The sequence below is a fragment of the Triturus cristatus genome, chromosome 11 (genome assembly GCF_964204655.1).
Source record: "Triturus cristatus chromosome 11, aTriCri1.1, whole genome shotgun sequence".
NCBI lineage: Eukaryota > Metazoa > Chordata > Amphibia > Caudata > Salamandridae > Triturus > Triturus cristatus.
Genome location: NC_140594.1, coordinates 598,031,036 through 598,043,100, shown reverse-complemented (window position 1 = coordinate 598,043,100; position 12,065 = coordinate 598,031,036). Strand labels below are relative to the sequence as shown.

General features: G+C 40.8%; 1 long non-coding RNA gene across 2 annotated transcripts in view; it reads left to right on the top strand.

The window, feature by feature from the left end:
- Positions 1-437: 437 nt before the first annotated feature.
- LOC146785145 (uncharacterized) overlaps positions 438-12,065 on the top strand; it is a 293,334-nt gene continuing 281,706 nt past the window's right edge. For both annotated transcript variants that reach the window (XR_014970923.1, XR_014970924.1), the window contains exon 1: positions 438-613. This is a non-coding gene — a long non-coding RNA (uncharacterized LOC146785145). The remainder of the gene's footprint in view (positions 614-12,065) is intronic.

Genomic DNA, 12,065 nt, shown 5'->3' with positions numbered 1-12,065 from the left:
AGGATTGCGGTCGCGTGAGTTATAGTTGCCTGCACTAACTATAACGGAGGAATTTCATTGGTTTTTTATCAGTAAAATGTCCAGCTAACTATAACATGTGTGAAACCTATGATTTTTTCAGTGAATATATATATATATATATATATATATGAAACAGTCTCGTCTCATCAAGTTTCTCAACACCAACAAACGAGAGTGGACCCAAGATAAGTGCTGGTTTTCTTATTTTATTTCCTTAGTACAGGGGTCGCCAACCGGTCGATCGCGAGCTACCGGTAGCTCGCAGGTGCCCTCTCAGTAGCTCGCGATCTGACTTCCACTTTAGTAGCCTATCATTGTCGTTTTGTTTATTTTTTAGGTCTTTTGTAGACGCTTCTCTCCCGCCGTAGGAAGCACCTTCTATTTGAGCCAATCTGGGGCGGGGTGAAGTGGTGACGTCAGCCAGCGCATGGGCAGTGTTTGCTGCCCTCGGAGAACCATCATGCGCGCCTTTTGCTGCATGTCTCCCTTCTATGATCCTGTGCACTTTTGCGGACTGAGCGGCAGCCTTGAAGGCATAATTGGATCTCCATGCTGAAATACACCACCTTAAGCAGAACAAGACAGACAGCAGGTATGTGGGCAAGAGGCGCTTTATTTTTTTTTCAATAGATGCCTGTGCATACCGTTATTCAAGGCATCTAAAATAAATAAAATATGAGCAGTACTTCGAACAAGTAAATGTGGACAGAATTCCTTCCAATGGCTTTGGCTGTTGAAATTATGTAGCTCTTGTTGAGGTAAATTGTTCATTTTTAGCTCTGCTTTGCCGCCTTATTCTTAGGGTGATAAGACTGAGCATACTATCTCCCCATGCGACTTTCCACAAGGAGAAACGGAAAATCCAGATTCCTCTCGGGCTCGAGATCGCGGGGTGCCTTTATGCAGTCTGTCCTACTCCTGAGTCCTGACACGAGACGGGGCTTATCTGAAAGTGTCTTGTCAGCATCTTTCATTTTGCCGGGCGTAGGATCCGTTCGCTATATTTTATTTATTATACCCTTTGTTATTGTTTATTAATTTCCCAAGCCGAAAGCTCAGATCTGCTGCTTCGTGGCTCTTTGCTACTAGATAAAGAAAACTTTCCTTATGAAACCAATCCGAGCACGAGGGAAAGGCCAGCTTGCTGTGATTCCTGAACAGCAGCTGAGGAGCAAACAGCGAGTCCGCGGCTGTCTTCACGGCCTTCCTACCTTGGGATGCAATTTGTGGGGTCTGTGAGCTGAGGGGAGAAGAGAGCCCCAGTCGTTGGCAGTTCTGCCTCCCCTGGCTTTCATTGGGCAGGCAGCGCCTCTCTGCTGGGATGCAGCAGCCTCTGGGTCTGGCTGGGCTCACTCCTCCCTCCCACCTCCTTCCTCGGCCAAAAGGGAGAGCGAACCTGTCAGTGAGCACAGGGAGAGAGGGGCTGGGGCAGGAGATGTCACCACCAGTGAGAGACCACATCACCACCTGCTGCTGTGCACAAGGCATAGAAAAGCGGCAGAAGCAGATGAGGGGAACCAGGGCTTGTCAATTTTACAGCATTAACACATGGCTGCGGGGTTCTAGTGCTCAAAGATTCCCTCCGCAACTTTAGGTTCTTGCCGCTGGCATGGCGTGCTAGAAATAATTCATTTTCAGAATCCGAGCATGGAAACTGATGATTTGTTGGGTCATTCAGAAACATTTCTACCCACACTGTGCACCGTGTGCATGGCGCCCATTGATACAGATGAAATATGTACAGTGCGCTGTGTAGCATTCAGATCACTTTCCGATCTATGCTGGGTCGCGCTGGTACATTCTTAGAGTAACTATGCATGTTACATATTGCTATCATCATCTCTTGTGTGCATGTTCCTACCCAACCTTCCCCAGCATATCCTGGTTCCTGTAATCCAGTCCTGACCGGGCCCCTCAGACCCCGCCGTTCTGTTCTGTTGTGTGTCCTGCGCTGTTATTTCGAGGGCCTCCTGCTATTCTAAAAATCCTGTTTGTAAAACACAAAACCGAATCTTCCACCTCGCCTCCAGCTTATCAAATTCACATAAAGTACATTTAAATCTAGTTTTTGCATCACTCACCCATGCATGGTTTACGTAGGCTCCCAGGTGTAAATTGCTTCTGTCTTAACATATGCCTGGATTGGAATATACATTTTATGTGAATCTGGCACTTAAGGTCACCTGAAGCAGTGTGTATTTCTTTGAATCTTGTATCAAACCTTCTAAGGTAGTTATAAACGTATTTTGGTGCCATGCCCATTCAGTCTTTGGCCTTTCTGCTAAGGTAGCTTTCATTTACAGAGGCAAACACTTGCCTATTGGTTACTGGAAACCCTAGATACCAATTCATTTCACACAGGTTTTCCAAACGTTTAGAGAAGAGAATAAATAAACGTAGACTTTTTTTTTCATCATTCAAACTCTTTATATCCCTGTCCTGCACTATTGCTCCACCCAGTCCCTATGTTCTGTTTTTCTATTAACTTATAAGTATCACAATGGGTCTTTGGCACATTATTACACTCTGTTCCCGAATGGTTATGGAGCAGTTTATTATCAGATGATGTGGAGTGGATTGCGGATTTCCTGCATCCCAAGTTCATAGTTATATTTTAGTGACCATTTTATTGCTCAAGAACCAACTTTTATAATCAAGCTGGTGAGTTGGTTGAAAACATTTTACCAAATGAAATTTAAATATGATTTAAAGTAAAATTTGATTCTGCGCCCAGGACCAGACATCCTTAAGCAATATAATATATTTATTTGCAGCAATGTACACTGTTTCTGTCCATTTATTATTTGATGGGCGGAAAGTGGAGCTATGAGAGTTCAAGACAAATGCACCTCGTTTCGAATAGGAAGCATTTCATACAGCTGTATGTTCAGGACTCTGGTGAGTGTCCTGTGATCCACTGACCATGATTTGAAGATTAAGAGGCATTTTTAGAAGTAATAGCTTTTAATCATGAAATAATCATGGACTCCCACCATCCTTGATGACAATTCTATGATAATGAACTTAGTGGCAAGTCATGTGAACCATACATGTGGAATAGGTTATTATTACATGGAATACATTTATGGTCTGTTAGGAGAGAATTTGTACAGTGCAAACCATGAACTCATGCATTTCAAGGTCTAGTCATGTGATAAAGTAGAAAAAGTAGGTATGATGTAATAAAATATTTGTATTGCAGCATTTGTTACTTTATACTGCTTACTACCCTGCAAGCCAATCCATGTGTAGGGTTTGTGGAGGGAAAGGTGTTGTCTTTATTTTGTGAGCCTATGTGGGAAGTGTTCCATGTTGTGCATGATGACCACCGAGGTTCGAATACCGAGTTATGGAACGTACTAGTTTGGTGGATGAAAAGATGTGAGAGACAGATGTGCAGGTTATGGTTTTTAGTATGATTGCAGCTTTGAACAGCACTGCACGTCCATATGGTTTCTTATGGTTGTAGTCTTCTTAGCTGGTTATGGCAGAGGTCAGAAGTATGCAGTTTGTTGAAGAGGAAAGCCAGGACTTATACCGGGCTCTCTGGTTTCATATTGTGCATTACAGACACTAAATGGGTATCTGTTTATCCCTCGTCAATGAAGCTGCGCGTGAAGAGACTTTGGGAACGATTCACAAGTTGCTTGGCCTTTAGTAGCTCACAATCATTTTCACGGATCAGAAGTAGCTCTCACTGCAGAAAAGGTTGGAGACCCCTGCCTTAGTAAGTCGCCATGACGCGTTTCGACAGCTCCCTGCCTTGATCACATGATATATAAATATATATTCACTTAAAAAACCATAGGTTTCACACATGTTATAGTTAGCTGGACATTTCACTCGTAAAAAACCAATGAAATTCCCCCGTTATAGTTAGTGCAGGCAACTATAACTCACGCGACCGCAATCCTCTGCTGATGACGTCAGATATTAAATCACTGTATTTAGACACTTATTTACCCATGTCTTCTTCCATTAATCTTTAGCTATACATATATTACAAATATTTATTTTTCATAAAGACACATATGTCATCAGTGATGTAATATCTGACGTCATCAGCAGAGGATTGCGGTCGCGTGAGTTATAGTTGCCTGCACTAACTATAACGGGGGAATTTCATTGGTTTTTTACGAGTGAAATGTCCAGCTAACTATAACATGTGTGAAACCTATGGTTTTTTAAGTGAATTTGCAAGGTTTTTTAAATGCTAATTCGTAACTATAGCGTGTGTGAAACCTATGGTTTTTTCAGTGAATTTGTACGTTTTTTTAAATGCTAAGTTATTTATTTATTATTATTATTTTTTCAGGTTTTTCACCGTGCGCGCACCGTGAAGGTTTTTTTTTTTTTTTTGAAATCGCGAGGTGCGTGCGTGCGCTGTGGGCACTCGGTGCGCTTCGTGCACCGAGCACCCACGGGTCGTAGTGCGTGCCGCGCGCGCTGGGTGCGCGCACCTCGCGATTTAAAAAAAAAAAAGTTTTTTTCTCCCTTGGGGGTCCTTCTGTGACCCCCTGACCAAGGCTAGGGGGTCAGGAACTGTCCACTCTGCCCTCTTTTCACGTTCTCCACCTTTTTTTTTCAGACTGCGAGAGACAAAATGGCGTCCGACACTTCCTGGTTTCGACCGATTCGAATGTTTACCGACATCTAACAACCAATCAGAATTGCGCTCGTGCACGGCAGGGTGCGCACACAGTGCGCGCACGGTGCGCGCGTATAGATATTGATATGCTTTTAAATGCTATTTTCTCAGGAAATACTGAACAGATTTACACCAGACCTGCAAAAGGCGCTTCCTTGACCTTATGGCTACCTCTCTGCCAAATTTCAAGTAACTCTGTTCAGCCGTTCGGGCTGTAGCTGTGTCTAAAGGTCCTATGGAAAAACGCGTTTTGGGACCCCCCTTTTTTCTAGGCCCCCGCTTGACGAATCACCCCGAGACTTTCAGGGTAGGAGCTGAACGGAGCGCCCCATTAGTTTTGAAAATTTCGCAAGGATTCGTCAACCGGCACCAAAGTTATTCAAAATAGAATTTTGAGATTTCCTATGGAAACTAGGTTGTAACTATAACTATCTATTGGCGACCGCCAGTAGATAATATATATATATATATATATATATATATATATATATATATATATATATATATATATATATATATATATATATATATATATATATATATATATGTGTGTGTGTGTGTGTGTGTATATATGTGTCTGTATATATGTGTGTGTATATATATATATGTATATGTATAATATGTATGTGTTTATACATATAAAGCTTATAATAACTTTTAAAGTATATTTTGTGAATTGTAATGTTCTTATTCTTGTGCGTATGTGTTTTACATGAGCATGTCCCTCCCAAATTCTACTTACTTTCCCATGATCCCTCCCATTTTTTAAGTGCTTATTCCCCATTTTCTCACCACTCCACAGTCTCTCCCACATTTACTACTTACATATGCCGAGATCTTAGCACAGAAAGATAGGAGAGACAGAGGTCTTCAGCCATAGGTTTGTTAATTATATTTTATAGAACGTTAGTACCACTCTACATACTACAAAATGTAGTTTGTGAATTGGGGCTTGGTGTAGTCAGCTGTCGTTCAAGATCAAGAGCAGAGCTACTGTTTGTTGCCAGAATGTTTAAGTTTGGTGATCAGTACCACCAACTGCACTGCACAAATACCTAACACCCAAATGGAACCAGAAGATTTCAGCATAGGGTGGAAGATATGAAGAGAGCAGCAATGATTCTGAATGTAATGTTGACAATGAATAATAAAACATACAGACAGAGCGCTGCTCTGCTCTTTGCACCGTTTTAAGGCCTTACTGTTAATTTTACCTCGTCTGCGTAGGCTAAAAATGATACCCCTTATAGGTCTGTTTACTACATTCTCAGGCAATTCAGCACAACAGCCAAAAATGCTGTGCTAGGGTGCGCTAGAAGGAAAGAGCAGGACAGCGACATATCTTCAGAGATATGGCACTCTCCTCTTCTCTCTCTCGCATAACGTGCCAACCTTTGCACCATGGGGCAAAGGTTTCTGCGTGCGTCTAGTTTAGGTTTGTAGGGAAGTGTACCCTTCCAGTATAAAATACTAGACTTATAGTAATTTTAGAACTTTTCCTAGTTTGTATGTGTGCCTATTTCAAAAGGGTGTTATTTTTTAATATAAAACACTGTTTACTTTCTTTTAGTAGATAGAGTTTTGTGTCAGAAACCATGGGTGGTTGCATGGGAACACCCTTGCACCACCCGCAGATACCCCTCTTAATGCTAAGTAATCCTAAACAGGGCACTACTTTCGAAAGAATTTTCAGTGCAAAACAAGTTTTACGCTGGAAAATAAGTTGGAATTAAACATTTTGCATTGATTTGTTTCACTTTTATGACGCAAACACAGCACAAAACCTTACTTAATATACTCCTTAGAGTCAGGGTGAAATCAATAGACTGAACCATGAAGTTATAAATGAGGTGCAGTGCTGCGTACGCGCACCACTACACTAAGCAAAGTATCAATTAGACAGCAACAGTATGCCCTGAGGATAAACCTACGTCATTACGAGTTTGTCTTGTATGGAGAATGGGCGGAATGAAACCAGAAACAGAACTTTAACAAAAGCAAAAGAAAAGCATGGCCCTGTACTCTATTTCTCCTATCTGGCATTCAGAGGGCAAGAAGGGTTGTCCAGCCCGGAAGAGGTTGCACTGTGTTTAAATGTCTCCTACGGGACTCCGGGCTTCTTGTGTCCTAAACGTTTGCTGTGAGAAAAATAAATAATATTCCTGATTAATCCAAGTGCGTGTTTATTGGGAATTTTCGCCTCAGCGAGCAACACGCTGCGCACTGCCCAGAGCTGTGCAGAGAAGCAATTATCCCGCTCCTTGTTTTCGTTCTCATTCCCATTTACTCCTACCTCAGCCCCAACCCCTCTCCACCCCGCCGCCTTTCCATTCCGTCGGCTTGCATCTCACTTTAAATTAACATCTTGTCGCGGCGAAGGTTCCTTTTCTTTGCTGCCGCCTGAGTGGCCAATCACTGGGTTTACTCTCTCTCTCCGGCACAGTCAGGATTTCCAGCCCTCTGCACTTATAAAATATCAATTACTTTTTAATTAGCCCTTTCTCTCTCGCTGAGTGTTTAACTTCAAAGCATTGTCAAGAGGAGTTCACATAGAAAGTGTGAGCGGTGAGGTTCTAAAGGGCAACATTCAGATGGATTTTGTGAGAAAGCTCGGTTGGCCATTGCTCCTGCTGCAGAGATGTGTGCATATATGTGTATCTGTCTATCCCTGGTATGAGTTTAGTGGATTCAAACATTAAAAAACATGAGCGTAGGTTATCTTATAATGGTTTTCCTGCTCTGCCTCCCACAGTGAAACCATCAGATCATACCATTACTGTTGTATTGTGCCCTTGCAGTGGGTTGCATCCTGCCACACCCTAGTGGACTTCTCAGACATACTGTGGCGCGGTGTATAAAGCCTGCCCCTCTGTCGTTCCATGGTTGACCCATCGAAGCATATGCTATGGCTAGTTGTATACTGTCCATCCCCACACAGGCATACACCAAGGCAGGCCATGTAAAGTGACTCTTTTTTTTCCTGAAATTTTGAGGAAAATATGCCAAAAGTGTGTAAAAGATAATGCTAAGTATCTCAAGCAACTTGTCTAGGCAAGCACGCACTGCCCATTTAGAAGTTCCTTGATTACTGCAGGAGACTGGCTCAAGTAGAAATGTGAGGCATTAAGTGGTCGCGACAGTCTGTCACTAGCAGTCTCTGCTCCATCTTAGAGGTCTTCACAGCCACATCATTGCAGGTGAGATACTCATTCCTCCTCTATTGATCCAGGGTGGATGTGCCAAAGTCTGCATTGTGGCTGTTTGTAGGACGGCTAATCATATGGGTTGCCTCCCTGACGCCCCTGGATGCCCGCAGAGTACTTAAAATACTTGTTGAAAGATTGCACTTCTCAAGGGTAGCAGCCTTCCACTGTTGGCACCAATACCCATATTAATTGATGGATAGAGATCACTCCAAAGATGGTAAGTATTTGCAGGTGCGGTCAAATCGTTCCTTACTTTGTCTCCCCCAAGCATGCATAGGCGCAGAGACACATTTGCTGCAAAATGGTCTGAGCAGGCTACCGTCCCTGACAACACCAACACATTTCCCACGTAGGCCACACTTCTCTAACTCTCTGTCTGACCATCCGTACACTATAATTAGGGCTCCCGGTTTTATGGTATTTATTTTTTTGACATTTCTGCCTGTGTTTATCCATATTTATTTTTTGCTAATTGTATCTGTATTTATCCATATTTATTTTGGAATTTGTGGAAAAATGCAGCTGAAATTAGTAAATTTCCACATTTATTTAACCGGTAAATATGCACTCATGCTTGAATGGCTATGAGGTTTCAATGTTGTAAACCCCCACAAAAGATAAATCAATGCATTGATAAGAAAATATGCATATTTCAGTATCAACTTTGTGCATATCTACATCTTTTAAAACCTCTTTACTAAAATTCCTTTCTTTTTTATCCCTATACCTATCAATCCACACAGCAATTGGCCTGGCAGTCATGGCAGACACTATATAGAATTACTGAAAAAGCAACCCAATTTCCGTTTTTATCCACATTTAAAAATAAATACAGACAAGAAAATAAATGTTTTCTGTCTGTATTTATCTGTAAAAACGGAAAACAGGGAGCCTTAACTATAATCTAATGCTCAGGCGTCCAATCAGTCACTTTTCTTTGCTTCAAATGCCCACATAGGGACATTGGGAAGAATATGTCTTGTGGGAGACATTTTCTTCACCTCAAGCCAGTCCCTTTAATGATATCTTGACAGATATTTGACCAGGAAGCATACCTTCGTGTTCAGTGTTCTCTTGAGGTACCACAAGTTGAAGTTCTCAAAAATGAAATACTTAATATTATGATTATTATTATGATTATTATTATTATTATTAGTAGTAGTAGTAGTAGTATTGTTGTTGTAATTACTATCATTATCATTATGATTCCATGGTGAGTCTTCAAGATTTCGAATTTACAAATGCAAATACAAGCTCACACTTCTGTAAAAAAAGGATTACAAAATTCTGGGCCTCTATCAGTGCTCTGTCCTTCGGTCTCAGGCAGAGAGTCCTTGACAGTGCAAGCTGCACCTTCCTGTTAAGGAAATGTGCCACGCAACTTAAGTGGCTGGAAGTAATTCACCAATGGAATGACTGCTAGAAGCTGCCTGCCTATTGGTCTGTTCATTCACAGTGCAGCAGTCTCTGGCGCAGGACAGGGTCTGTTATTGAGAAGATCTCCCCGCCTTTGTGGTGTGCAGCCACATGGCATTTAGGTCCTACACAGAGAATGATCAATGAGTGAGAGGAACTCCTGCCTTTAATGCTTGCACATGATCAAGGAAATAACATAATATCTAAGAAGAAGTTACTGGACAGGAAATGCAGGGAAAGAGGTACCCCTGGACATAATGACATAAAGAGTGGAAAACAAAAAGGGAACTTTGAAAGTAAATAAACGGTGTTGAGATGTCAGTAATGAGAAATAAAGAGGACCGGTGGAAGAGATGACCCAGATGGGTAAGGAATGTAGGGGTGAAATAGAAAAGGCAGAGATGGAAATGAAAGAAGATACAGACCGGGTAAGAGACTAGGAGGTCCTGATGCAGCGTGGAACATCAAATTCCCCCTTCGTCACAGACCAACTACTTCAACATCAAATTCACTCATATACATTCAGTGGTGGGGCCCATAACACCAATACTCACACTCAGTTGATCTGTTTTCCTAGGGAAATAAGCTTCCAAACGCTGACATGAAAGGAATACCTTTACCTTATCCTAAAACACATTGACTTCAAACCTAAGATATCCCTCTCATAAGGAGATGGATCATTTAGTTGTTTGTAGGTTTAGCTTCACAATCATTTATCTAGTCATTAAATCCCACTAAATTCTCTTCTTAAAATAATAGACACAACACATTTGTCAATTAATCAAATATTCTTTATCTAAGAAATATTGCAAGATACGTTAGAAATCATCATCAGCATTTCAGAGCATCATATTTACTTATTCTGGCTAAAGTCGTCTTCTGAGTCAGTCAGTCAAGAAGTATTTTATTCAGCAAAGTTAGGCCGCAATTCAGTTTCTCAAAGATTCAGGATAACAGCTGTCCAGCAATGTCACCGTCCTCTCCGTCAGCATAACGTCAGGAAATCGAGTTCGTCAAAGAAGAGCAAGGCGGTGATGCCTGCGCACTTCACCCAGAACCTCGTGTAGTCAGGGCAGTCACGTTTAACGTCTCATTCAGCCATCTTGTTTAGGCCGAAATGGTCAACTTAAGCAAAAGAAACACAAAAACGTAATTAAAACATAGAAATGACTAATAAAATGTTATCCCCTTGCTAATACCCATATGTGTGTGTATTTATCTAACAGAAGCAACACTCAGAGCGGTTTATACTCACTGAATAAAGCACAAATCTCAAATACATCACCAAAGCAACATATAACATACAATATTCTAATTTCCTACTATTAATATGCGTACTCAAGTTAGTTTACAATTAGTATAGCCATGCAAGGTGCAATTCCCACGTGTAATTCTTTCGTTAGTATGATTGATTAATGTTTTCACTGCAAACCAATTAATATGATTACTATTAGTTAATTATTCAGATTAATATAAACATGCAGAATGGGGGGGTATGCAACATTTTGTACTACCCGCTCCAGCAATACCCCCTTTGGTGATTATATCACCACACTAATCAAAAATGTTGTATCCCTTTTACGGAAATTTAAATTGATTTCTTGTTTCGTTCATATTTCAGTTTCCCCTGTTTCTTCTCTTTTTGCTGCTTTATACATGCTATCCTTTAACTCTTCTAATTCTATTTCTTCAAATTCTCTTTCTTGTTTCTTATCCCTTCTCCTTAAGTTTTCTCTTTTTATTCTTTTCTGATTTTTATTCTTTCTACAACAAATACAACCTAATCTTATTATTAATACTAAGGTAATCATACATGTTAATGGAAATAATATCTTACCTATAAATGTACTACCTAATTTTACTACAAAATCTTTAATAGCTGATATTTTCTTACCAATCTTCTCCCAGCCACCTTTAACCTCCAGTGGTACAATTTCGTCATGCAATTCTGTAATATTCTTAATATAAATTTTCAAATCTCTACTTTCGTCAGGAATGTAAGTACAACAATGTTGAACTTTCAGCATTCCACAGACTCCACCCTCTTTTGCCAATAATATATCAAGGGCAAGTCGATTTTGCATTACCATAGCATGCATGGCAACCATTTCAGTATTCACCAATAAGAATCCTCCAGCGGTGCTTGTTGACAAGCGATCCACTACTGTTGAAAGTTTTCTAATTTTATTAGCATTCAGAGATATTCCCACTATGGGTATCAGTGCTCCAAAAATGTCACCCACAATTTCAGTCCAAGATTCTCTCTTGCTACGTGCTAAATAACTACCTAAACTATGTACACCATCTTCTCCTCTATCCATGTGAAAAATCTTTGGAAAAACCAGGCCAACATAACATGTGCCATACCAATGGTCTGGCAAACGATAATATGCCCTGTTCCCACAAATAAAATACAGTCCTGGAAAGACTGGATCTCTTCCACCTTTAAATCCCCATCTTCCCATGATCCGGTATGTATCATGGCACTCACTATTCCCTAGAAAATAATTGTCATACGCCGTCTGATTCCTTCTTATACTTAATTTCCCTTTCTGAGGCCAATCTAAAGCCATAGTTGGACTCGTATCCCCTCTTAAGTGTTTCTCCGTTTCTACATCCCAAACTGTTTTCTCCACTTTCCCTTCTGAAGCCTTTCTTTGCATTTTCAATCTCCTTTCTTCAACCATATCCAAAAATGTCTTCTCCTCCTTCTTTAAACTGCAAGTCAAGTTATTTCTAAATATATATTCTAAGGTTAGTTCATTAGTCTCCAA